This window comes from Zingiber officinale, chromosome 3B, assembly GCF_018446385.1.
Source record: "Zingiber officinale cultivar Zhangliang chromosome 3B, Zo_v1.1, whole genome shotgun sequence".
Taxonomy (NCBI): domain Eukaryota; kingdom Viridiplantae; phylum Streptophyta; class Magnoliopsida; order Zingiberales; family Zingiberaceae; genus Zingiber; species Zingiber officinale.
In genome coordinates, this window is record NC_055991.1 from 83,590,295 (window position 1) to 83,602,518 (window position 12,224).

The window sequence follows — 12,224 nt, forward strand, 5'->3', positions numbered from 1 at the left end:
GTCTTGCCTTCTGGAGCTTCCATCGGCCTTGTCATTGTCGTCGGGTCTTCCTTTTCCAAGAGGTCGCGCCTCCGGGACTTCATCCATTGCCAAGTTACACTTGGACTTACGTTGCCAAGACTACATGCTTGGACTTACACCGCCAAGACTCATCCTTGGACTTTCTTGTTGTACCTGTATCCTGCACACTCACAATGCATATCAAATACAACAATAAACCTAACTTAAACCTTTGCCCAAACATCAAAACCTAGGGTCACTAGATTGCTCCAACAGATAAGTCCTTGGAGACCTTGTAGGCATCTACCATGGATGCCCACAAGGTGTTCCTTGGAAAGGCGTTTAGAGAATACCTTATGATGTCCCGGTTGTCTACCTTCTGTCCAATTGCATGAAGACCATTGAGCAGATCTTGAATCCGGGCATGGAGTTGGGCAGCTGTTTCACATTCCTGCAATTTGATGTTAAATAATTTATTAAAAATTAAGTCTCTTTTACTTACTTTGGTGTCGGATGTCCCTTCGTGAAGTTCAATTAGTTTCTCCCACAACTCTTTGGTACTGTTGAAGGGGCCGACGCGGTTGAGTTCTTCTTTTGATAGGCCACACTGGAGGGTGCATGTTGCCTTGACATTAGCTTCCACTTTCTTGATCAAAGTTACATCCCAGTCCTTGTACGGTAGTGGTTTGCCGGCGCTGTCAGATGGTAGTTTGAATCCGGTTTTGACAATCATCCAGACTTCAAAGTGAGTCTGGAGATATGCCTCCATCCGACCTTTCCAGTACCCGAAGTCGTCTCCGGTGAATAGCGGAGGGCGGGCAGTACTGTAGCCTTCTTGAAGGGCCATTTCAGTTTTACCTAAAGCAAAAAACAACAAAAAAAATGTCCCAGGACTTGGTCCTGGCTTAGTAGTGCGGTAAGGAAAAAAAAGGATCATGAACTCGGGTGGTGTTGACCAATTCCGAGAAAAACCAATTCGAGGGAAAAAGAATTAGAATATAGCTATGAGGCTAAATTCTAATTGACTCCGAAAGTAAAAAAAAATACCACGAAAAAATATTTTGAATGGTGGTTGCACCGATTCAAAATGACCCCGCTCTGATACCAATTGATGGATCGAAAGCGCTAGAGGGGGGTGAATAGCGCTCGTGGCTATTTTAACATTTTTCGAAAATCGTAAAAGAGTTACGCAGCGGAAAGTAAAAGCAAACACAACAGACGCAGATGTTTTACTTCGTTCGGAGCCTATGGCGACTCCTACTCGAAGGCCCGCGGTCCTTGACCGCTTTCGGTGGGCAACAACTATATATCGGAAAGATTACAATTTGAATTACAATTAATAAAATAAGTAAACTAATACCGACAACAAAAGATCGAAGAGTTTGAGCTTCGGGTTGTCGACGTCGAGTAGTAGCACTTCAAGGTCGTCTCGTTGGCAGCACTTCACAGAAGAAAGCTTAGAATTCGTTGTCTCTTTGGCTGCACCCTCGACCCTCTTTTTATATGACATTCCGGGCGCCTGGAGTGTGACGTGGTCAACCAACTAGGATGCTCCATGTGGCGAAGTCGCGGCAGGGATAAATGTTGGTCCCGGGCGCCCGAACCTCCTTTTTCCAGGAGCTGCTTCTCCTGCAAAACAAGGTTAGTCCAAGCAATTGCATACCCTGCAAGACAATGTTAGAATCTGATAATTCATAAGTAAAAAGGAGCTGACAGTCTTCGGACTGTCCGAATCTGACTTCGGATTTCCTACCGGAAACCCTAGGTCGACCCAACGCCTACTGTTCCCTCTACGGGGAAGGCGTCCTCACCTACTCCCCTCAGGAGAGATTACCTGATGCCAGTCCGGTCCTCCAGACCGACTGGACTTTCCGCCTAGGGTTACCACCCCCTAGGACCTAGGGTTACCGCCCCCTAGGGTTTTTCTCCACCTAGGGTTACCACCCCCTAGGACCTAAGGTTACCGCCCCTTAGGGTTTTCCCTCACCTAGGGTTACCGCCCCCTAGGACCTAAGGTTACCACCCCTTAGGATTTTCCCTTTGCCTAACCGCAGCTAGGACTTTCCTGAAACACTCATTCAAACATGTTAGATCACACCAAACCTTAACTTTGAATCCTTTGCCATTATCAAAACTCAGGTTCGATCGTCGGATGCTTCTCGCACCAACAGCCCATGTGTAGATGCAAGGCCTTAATGTTGCTGCATGACGGTCTTCGGGTCAGGGGATTTATAGTCGCCAGTCCGACTCTGGAGTTTAACGTCGTTGCTCGACGGTCTTCCGAGCGGGGTATTTATGGTCGGCGCTTCGACCCTAGAGTTTAACGTCGCCGCTCAACGGTCTTCCGAGCGGGGTATTTATGGTCGCCGCTTCGACCCTAGAGTTTAACGTCGCCGCTCGACGGTCTTCGGGCCGGGGGGTTTATAGTTGCCGGTTTGACTCTAGAGTTTAACGTCGCCGCTCGACGGTCTTCCGAGCGGGGTATTTATGGTCGCCGCTTCAACCCTAGAGTTTAACGTCGCCGCTCGACGATCTTCGGGCCGGGGGGTTTATAGTCGCCAGTTCGACTCTAGAGTTTAACGTCGCCGCTCGACGGTCTTCCGAGCGGGGTATTTATGGTCGCCGCTTTGACCCTAGCGTTTAACGTCGCCGCTCGACGGTCTTCCGAGCGGGGTATTTATGGTCGCCGCTTTGACCCTAGAGTTTAACGTCGCCGCCCGACGGTCTTCGGGCCGGGGGGTTTATAGTCGCCGGTTCGACTCTAGAGTTTAACGTCGCCGCTCGACGGTCTTCGGGCCGGGGGGTTTATAGTCGCCGGTTCGACTCTAGAGTTTAACGTCACCGCTCGACGGTCTTCCGAGCGGGGTATTTATGGTCGCCACTTCGACTCTAGAGTTTAACGTCGTCGCTCGACAGTCTTCGGGCCGGGGGATTTATAGTCGCCGGTTCGACTCTAGAGTTTAACATCGCCGCTCGACGGTCTTCCGAGTGGGGTATTTATGGTCGCCGCTTCGACCCTAGAGTTTAACGTCGCCGCTCGACGGTCTTCGGGCCGGGGGGTTTATAGTCGCCGGTTCGACTCTAGAGTTTAACATCGCCGCTCGACGGTCTTCTGAGTGGGGTATTTATGATCGCCGCTTCGACCCTAGAGTTTAACGTCGCCGCTCGACGGTCTTCATGGAGTTTTTCCGTTCGGCACCAAATGCTCATATCCTTTGTCTTTTTTAATCTCTACTCCTGCAACCAAAGGATACAGACGAACGGAGCATACATGAAATAGATTACACTGGCGCACCTTTTACCCAGCACGGTACGGCTGGAGGTGGTTTCCGCTCCATGGTCGTTCTAGTCGTCGTCCATCCTCATCTTCAAGGTAGTAGGCACCCGATCGGAGCTTCTCGACGACTTTGGAGGGGAAGGCATGTGATCCTGAGCTGCCTTGCATGCGTCTTCCTTGCCCTGTTGGAGTCACCTCCAATTGGTCCACCAGCGATGATATTGATTTCTCCTCGGGACGTGTTGCTTATATTCTCCTCCTCCCGAGCGGATGGCCTGGGACGCTCGTGCAATGCCCGAGGTTGAGTCCTAGGTTGCTGATGATGTTGCCGCTAGGGGATTCTCTTTCTACACGCTGACTAGGGCTCTGGTGTTGGTGTCACCGGTCGGGCGAAGGTGATCGGCGACGATAGTTCCTCGGCGTAGGATGAGCGATTGGGGGAAGGCTCCGACAATCGCGTGTGTTGTGGGTTGTTGATTGTTGGAGTGAACAAAATATGGGAGTCCATACCTTCCCTCTTGGCTTAGGCCGATCAGCCGCTACTTGTTAAACGACGTACGACCTTGCTTGCTGATGAGGCAGGACTGCTTCCTCTCGAGGTCCTCTAGGTGGATGGTAGCTAGTGGGTCGCTTCCGCTCGGCTGAGGCCGGTGGCTCAGATGGTGCTTTCTTCCTTCTGGCCGCCTGTGCTTCCTCTACGTTGATATATTCATTAGCCTTGTGCAACATATGGTCGTAGTCGCGAGACGCCTTTCTGATGAGCGAGTGGGAGAAATCACCGTCCACAAGCCCCTGTGTGAACACGTTCATCATAGTTTCTGAAGTGACCGTTGGGATGTCCATGGCCACCTGGTTGAAGCGCTGGATGTAGGCTCGGAGTGACTCCTTCGAGCCTTGTTTGATGGCGAACAGACTGACGCTGGTCTTCTGGTAGCGCCTGCTGCTCGCGAAATGATGGAGGAAAATCATGCGAAATTCTTTGAAGCTCGTGATCGATCCGTCCGGCAGCCTTCAGAACCATCGTTGCGCCGATCCAGAAAGGGTGGTGAGGAACACCCGGCACTTCACACCATCCGTATATTGATGCAAAGTGGCTGTGTTGTCGAACTTACCCAGATGGTCATCCAGGTCGGTGGTCCCATTGTATTCCCCAATCGCCGGAGGCGTGTAGTGCCTTGGTAGTGGGTCTCTCAGGATGGCATCCGAGAATTGTCTGTTGATCCGCTCAGGTGACATGTCCGCTCGGGGCGCCTTGCCCTTTCTATTGTCTTGAACGGGGGCTTCGTCGGATGAAGATCCTCGGTCGAGGTTGGCCTGAGCGACTTCTGACGGTGTTTAGAATAAAGCCCGATGAAATGGTATCGGGGCGGGCGGGGCTTCCACCTGAGTGTCGGTCGAACCTTTGTTCTAGCTCCATATTGAGAGCTGCTCCGGCCGGTCTTCTGGTGCCGCTCGACCGCCCGATGCCGACGTTGCCTGCTGTGCTATCTGATCGACTTGAGCCTTTTGCTGTTGCTCGACAATCTTTGCCGCTCGCGCTTGGACGAGCGCGTCTAGTTCTTCGGGAGAGAGCGTCACCATGAGTTGGCGTCCAGTTTCTTCCATCGTCTCTACTCGAATTCAGGTATGTTCCCACAGATGGCGCCAATTTGATCCTATCCGAGCGTTGAGTCGACGGACACTAGGGGCGTGGCGCTCTCCGCTGTCTCCGACTGGTGTTGTGGATCTCCAACGGACCTGCAAAGAAGCCGAGCCGGGAAGGAGTTCCCGGCGATGACCCTCCGACGCTCAAGTCAGGCCACGAAGAAGAAAGGAGGCAGAGTAACTGTGGCTACTCTCCACTCGAGGCGTTGGGTCCGAGCGTTGAGTCGACGGACACTGGGGGTGTGGCGCTCTCTGCTGTCTCCGACTGGTGATGTGGATCTCCGGCGAACCTACAAAGAAACCGAGCCGGGAAGGAGTTCCCGGTGACGACCCTCCGACACTCAAATCAGGCCACAAAGAAGAAAGGAGGCAGAGTAACTGTGGCTACAGTGATGAGTGTAGGTGATCGGTGGCCGGCTAGAAGGGGGGGTTGGATAGCTAGGTCACCCCCAACTTCGATTTCTTCTCTACACGGTTAGTTTACGCAAGCGGAAATGAAAACTAAAACAAGAAAGCAATGAGTAAGAACACAAACGCTAACACGATTCTTTTACGTGGTTCGGAGATTGCTTGCTCCTACTCCACGGCGTGTCCTTGAGGTGGATGAGCCATTGATCCTTCGGTGGATCAGTCCCCGGCAATCTCCGGCTTAAGCTTCTCCTTCTCGGTGGAGCAAACCTCTCACAAGGGCACTCTTCCTCTTTACAAGATGGAGTTAGAATTAGGAGGAAGAGAATTGACTTGGGAGCTTTGGGCACAGAATAGGAGTTAAACTACCAGCATCAGTAACCTCCCTAATGCCCCAAAGCTCCCCTTAAATAAGAGGAGAGAGTTGATCACTAATCAACTCACACCCCGACACCAGTCGACTGGTCCAAGCACCAGTCGACTGGTGTGCCGTTGGACCCAGCCAACGGCTCTCTGCAGAAAGCCAAATCCTGCCAACGGCTATGTACTAGTCGACTGGTCTCAGGACCAGTCGACTGGTCCCCATAGTTGACTGGTCCCATTACCAGTCGACTGGTCCCAGTACATTCACTCCTCTCATCCTTTCCGGAGTCGCCTTTGAAGTCCTCTTCTTCAGCCTTCGTCCCTCAGATGCACCGGAGCCCGCGGCTCCTCTCCGTGTCATCCTTCACGCTGCCTTGAAGTCCACTTCCCTCGGCTCCACTCCATTGCTCCTCGTCCGGTGGTCCCTCGGATGTCTTCCACACCATCCTTCACCAACTCAAGGATCCGAGCCCTTGGATGAGTTTCTCATACTTGGCCGTACCAAGTTCTCATGTGTTCCACCAAGTCCTGCAAGACTCAAGCACATATCAAATACATATGAAAGTCTAACTTAAACTCTTTGACACACATATCAAAACCTAGGTCGATTGCACCAACAATCTCCCCCTTTTTGATGTGTGGCAATATGTTTAAGTTAGGCATAAATAACAACTTTGAAAATTTTGAAGTAATATGTAAACATGAAGCATAAAACCCAAGCTCCCCCTTAACACATGCTTTCAACCTTAATTTTCAAAGATTTTCACACAAGTAAATCAAGTAGGTTAGTTCCTAACTTAACCTTCCCTTTTCTCCCCCTTTGACACCATCAAAAATATTGTACCAGACACGTACACATACTATGGTATCAATTTCATAACCCTTAGAGTGTTGGAAGGCAGGTACCAGTCGACTGATACATGCTGAGCTCGAATTTCAGCCTTCTGAGGCCAACTTCAGAAATACATAAAAAATTTCAAAAAATTTGAAAAATCATGAAATTTTGAACACATATTTCTTGACATGTTCTTTAACAAGGAAAAATATGTTTTCATGAAACGTCAAAGTATTTTTAAAATTTTGACCAAATCTCAAAAATCTCAAAACCATGCAAGTTTGTATCAATTTAAAACCCAGTTTTGCACTCATATGTTTTAATATAGCTATACCATAGTAAATAAAACATAGGATTGTTTTCAAAACATTTAAAATATCCAACTATGATCAATGGGCAAGATGTCCATTAATTAAACATTTACTTTCCCCATAGTTGGTCTATGATTACTAACTATATGATACAATTCATAACTCATCAAAATGCCATAAGCATAAGTGAATTATTTGTATCATCCTATTATCTCACATTTATGGTTAGAAAACAATGCAAGTCATTGTGAGATAAAGGTAACCTTTACTTAGCCCTTTCAATCATGAATTTCTATCAAGGCTAACCAAATATTCTCCCCCTTAAGGTCTCAAGTCAACCATTTTTCAAGGATTTGAGTTATGATTTTAATGGTTGACTAACCTAAAATCCTCTAACCCTTGAGGATTGATTTTGGCAACCAATAGAAATTCTTTCTAATTGGGTTAACCAAATATTCCTTGGGAATCCATTTTCTATCTATAGTCTTGGTTTTTGATTAACCCCTAGCAAGTAGACAATGGTAGGTCTTTTCATTGTTGGGTTCCTTGTATCCTAATCCATTTTTCTTAAAACTTGCCCTTTGGCTCCCAATAATCATGTTTAGGGTTTTAGAGTCAATTTCAAATTTTCTAAGGGCATTGGTAAGGAATTCTACCTTTTTCTCTTAATTTTCTATTTTCCTCTTCTAAACATGAATCATTTGAACTTGTAGAGGAAGAAATAAGCATATCATTGTTCTTAGAACACATAGATTCTAATTTTTCTTCAAGACAAATAATATCATGTTTCAAAGATTTATTTTTCCTTTTTGCCTTGAATAAATCCTCATTTGTGCTTTTAATAATTTTAACCAAAACATGGGGAGGAAGATTGTGTACCTCACTTACCGAGAAGTCCGAATTCGAAGTTTGACCTCCCCCTTCACTTGAGCTTCCCTCTTCATTTTCACTTGAGCTCTTTCCTTCTTCTCTTTCGGATGAGGTGGAGGCTATATCATCAATTCCCATTAGAGCAAAATGACTACATGGTGCTCTTCTTCCTCCGATGATGATGGATCATCCCATGTTGCTTTTAGGTTGTGAGCCTTTTTCCCTTTTCTTTTGTCTTCTTCTCCTCCCTCTTCTTCCCTTCCTTCTTCTTCAAGAGAGGGCAATCATCTCTTTGTTAGGATGTATACTAAAAGCCTAGCTTTTGGTATAAACATTTATTTAGAAATAAGAATCACATTGGTCAAATGTCTACATTTATGATAAATGTAGTTGTTCAATTAATTTATATTGTAGATAACATGGTGTGTGGTGTCACACACAGAAGATCATGTTATCGGTTTCTTATAAATTATAAACAGTAGCTCACGACAAAGATGGAAAGGAACAAACCATTGGAAGGTCGTAGTGTAGTTAGGTATTAGTTTATCTTAACTATATAATTACACTAGTACACTTAGAGTGTATTGAGTAGGACCATTTGAGGTCGTTCCTTTTATACTGACTTAATGAAGGAACAAAGACCTCAGTTATTATGGAAGTGTGTGCTCTTAATCCTAATATAATAACAAGCACATATATTTGATATTTATTTCTTTAATTTATCAATGGGTGAGATTTAGTTCGATGAATCAATAAGCCCGATAAATTGGGAAATGATATCACTTATAGTGTGTGTTGTTGATTATAGAAGGAAACTGTGTCCTAGTGATCTAGGTTGAGAATGCCCCCAAGAGGAGCTCATAAGGATTGTCATGTTAAACTCTGCAGGTGGACTTAGTCCGACATGACGATGAAGTTGAGTGGTACTACTCTTGGAGCTAGATATTAATTAAGTGAGTTGTTAGTAACTTACTTAATTAGTGGACATTTGTTATCTTAAACACAGGGAGACTAACACACTCATAATAAGAAGGAGCCCAAAATGTAATTTGGGATTGGTGCGGTAGTTCAATAATAGTTCTTTAGTGGAATGAATTATTATTGATAAAATTAAGTTGTGTGTTCGGGGCGAACACGGGATGCTTAATTTCATCAGGAGACCAAAACCAATTCCTCCTCTCGGTCCCTATCATAGCCTCTAGTATATAGAGATTTATACCCACCGCATACCCACCTTCTTACCCATCCAATGGGGTCGGCCAAGCTAGCTTGGAACCCAAGCTAGGGCCGGCCAAGACCAAGTGGATGAGCCATGTAGGTGGCCGGCCAAAGCTTGGGTCCCAAGCTTAGGTGGCCAGCCACTAGAATATTAAAAAAGATTTTTATTAAAATTATTTCTTATGTGGATATCATGGTTTAAAAATTAAAAATTTCTTTTTATAGCTTTCTACAAAAGATTAAGAGAAGAGATTAGTCTCTTTCCTTATTTGTAGATTAAAAGGATGGTTTTAATTTTTGGCTAAAACTTTTCTTATTTGTAAATCATCTACATGTTTAAAAGAGAGTTTAAAATTTGAAATCTTTCCTTATTTGTTGATTACAAGGTGGATTTTAAATTTTAAGAAAACTTTCCTTTTTAATCATGTTCATGATTTAAAAGAAAGTTTAAAAATTAAATATTCTCTTTTATAAGTTTCTACAAGAGATTAAGAAAATATTTGATATCTTTCCTTATTTGTATATTAAAAGAGATTTTAATTTTTAGAGATAACTTTCTTTTTATCCACATGTTTAAAAGAAAGATTTTAATTTATTAAATTTTCTTTTTATAAACCAATCATGAAGGGATTAAATTATTGGAGAAATTTTATAAATTTCCGGAAACAAATTAGGAAGTTTTAATTCTTGTTTTAATTAAAACTTTCCTTGATTTGGGGCTTGAGGTGGCCGGCCATTGTATTTGAAAAAGAAAATTATTTTTAATTAAATAATTTTTCCTTTTCAATGTTAAAAGAATTAAGGAAATTTTTATTAAATTTTCCTTATTTGCCAAGACCAAGGATTATAAAAGAGGGGGTAGAGAAGGCTTCATGGTTAATAATCTCTATTCTTTTCCTTCCTCTCCTCTTTGGTTTTGGTGGCCGACCCTATTTCTCTTCTCTCCTCTTGTTGGCCGAAACTTATCTCTTGGTGGAGCTTTTGTTAGTGGTCGGATCAAGGAAGGAGAAGAAGGAGAGAAAGCAAGCCTCGTTTCTAGCATCCCTTGGAGCATGGTGGTGGTAGCCGAACCTCTTCATCCTAGAAGGAGTTTTGATGGCCGAAACTTGCAAGGAAGAAGAAGGTGATTGGTGGTTTCTCATCTCGGAAGATCGTTGCCCACACAACATCCGAGGTTAGAAGAGGAATACGGTAGAAGATCAAGAGGTCTTTCTAGAAAGTATAACTAGTAATTTTTCCTTTCCGCATCATGCTAGTTATTTATGGAAATAATACCAAATACAAGAGGCTTACGATTCTAGTATTTCGAATATGTTTTTCGATGATGTGTTCTTTTGTTTTATTTTTCCTTGTGATTTGATTGTTCTTTTCGGTTAACCTAAAGTTATTTTAGGAAATTAAATATTAGCTTTCCATAAAAGGTTTTGTCTAGTCGGTGGTGGCTGCTCCCATATTCAAGAAGGTCATGTGCCTCGCCACGTCAGTACTGGGAACCAATTATGGAAATTAATATTTAATGGAATTAATAACTTAAGGTGATTTGGGTCGAACGTGTTAAGTTCAGAGATCCAAGTCAAAACCTAAAAGAACAAATAGATTAAGTTTTGGATCAAACATGTTAAGTTCCATAAGCGATCCAAAATTTAATTTAAAAGAACACATGGTAGCTAGGATAAGGTTCAGACCTTTGTACAAAATTTTTATGCAGTGGAACCTCTAGGTTTTCAGTAGCAACCAACAATTGGTATCGAGCTAGGGTTTTGCCTCTGCGTATTTGGTATTAGTTTAATTATGCACATGTCATACATAATTTAGGCGGGATAATAGTAGGATGTGCTAACTTTGTGGATGCAGGATCCAACCATTATGGCTTATAGTTATTATGTGTGTGATTGGACCCTTGGACATGTCAAGGGCATTTTATTGTGTGCATGATTATATTATAAAAGGAGTTGTATTTAGTTTTATTAGGATTTTATTTTTGATCTAGATACATGTACATTCCTTTTATGGAATATAGGATCAAAATGTAAAATTCTATTTATGTCGCGGATTGAATCTTGCAAAGCGTGGAACCTTCTAAGGACCAGAGGCGCAGCGAAACTAGGAGCAAGATGGATGCGACAGCTAGACCCGGTGGCAGTGGCCAAATATGGCAGCAGTTTGGGATGACAACACACGGAGGATAACTAGAGATAAAAGCCATAATAGTTGAAAATTAGATTTTCTATTTATTGCTTTTATATTGTGTTGTGTGTGCATGTTAGTTTACATATTTAGTAGGCTAGCATAGTTAAAATTCCTCATTTATAAATAACTAAGTGGGAGAGGAATTTTTAACTAAATCCCATGGTCTCCATTACTGGTTTGTAAGTGATGCAAACAAGCTTGCGCGTTGGCTCTGAGTGCCTTCCTCCATAATCATGATCATCTCACTCTCTTCCATTTTGTGGTGACGAATTTATTAAAGGCGTGTGATCTTCCCCAACGGAAGGGGCATAATCTTATTAATGGACTTAGTGTCAAGTAATGGTATACACTTAGACACATCTAATAGTATCCTCCCCATCGGAGTCACTGCTATTATTTGTGTGACCAAATGATACCAACTATTAATTTTATTTGTCAAAAAGTTAGGTTGACAAGATAATAAAATTAATGGGTTAAAACCCTCCTTTTACAAATGTTGAATTGGTATACGTCCACACTAACGTGGCATGCAAAATTCACGGTGTTTGAGGTGTTGGTGAATTTAAATAATATTGTTTGAGGAATCAATATTTTTTTTTTAAATTCAAAAGTTTTTGACCAAATATTTGATCAAAGACAGATCAACTATTAATTTTATTCATCATAAAGTAAAGCTGACAAGATAATAAAATTAATGAATAAAATCTCCTCTTCGATTTTGTATATGTCCACACTATCGTGGCATACAAAATTCATGGGGATTTTTAAGGAGTTGATCTTGACCAAATATTTTTGTGATTCTTAGGATTTAAATATTTGTCAATCCCCTAGTAGTCATACTATAGAAAAGGCTTAGTAGTCCCAATTGTAATGATTAGAAATAGGACTTGGACATTAAGGTAGACTGTCTTCTTAGAACTAAGAACAACATAGGTGTATTTAATTCATTAGTTGAAACATGTTTAGTGGTGTTATCTACCAAAACCTGGAGTGTAGATACAGATGTCATTAATCATGTCCGCAATTCATTGCAGGGTTCTAGGAAATCCGGCAACTAAATGAAAATTAAAACACCGTCTACATGGGCACTACTGTAAAAATGGTAGTT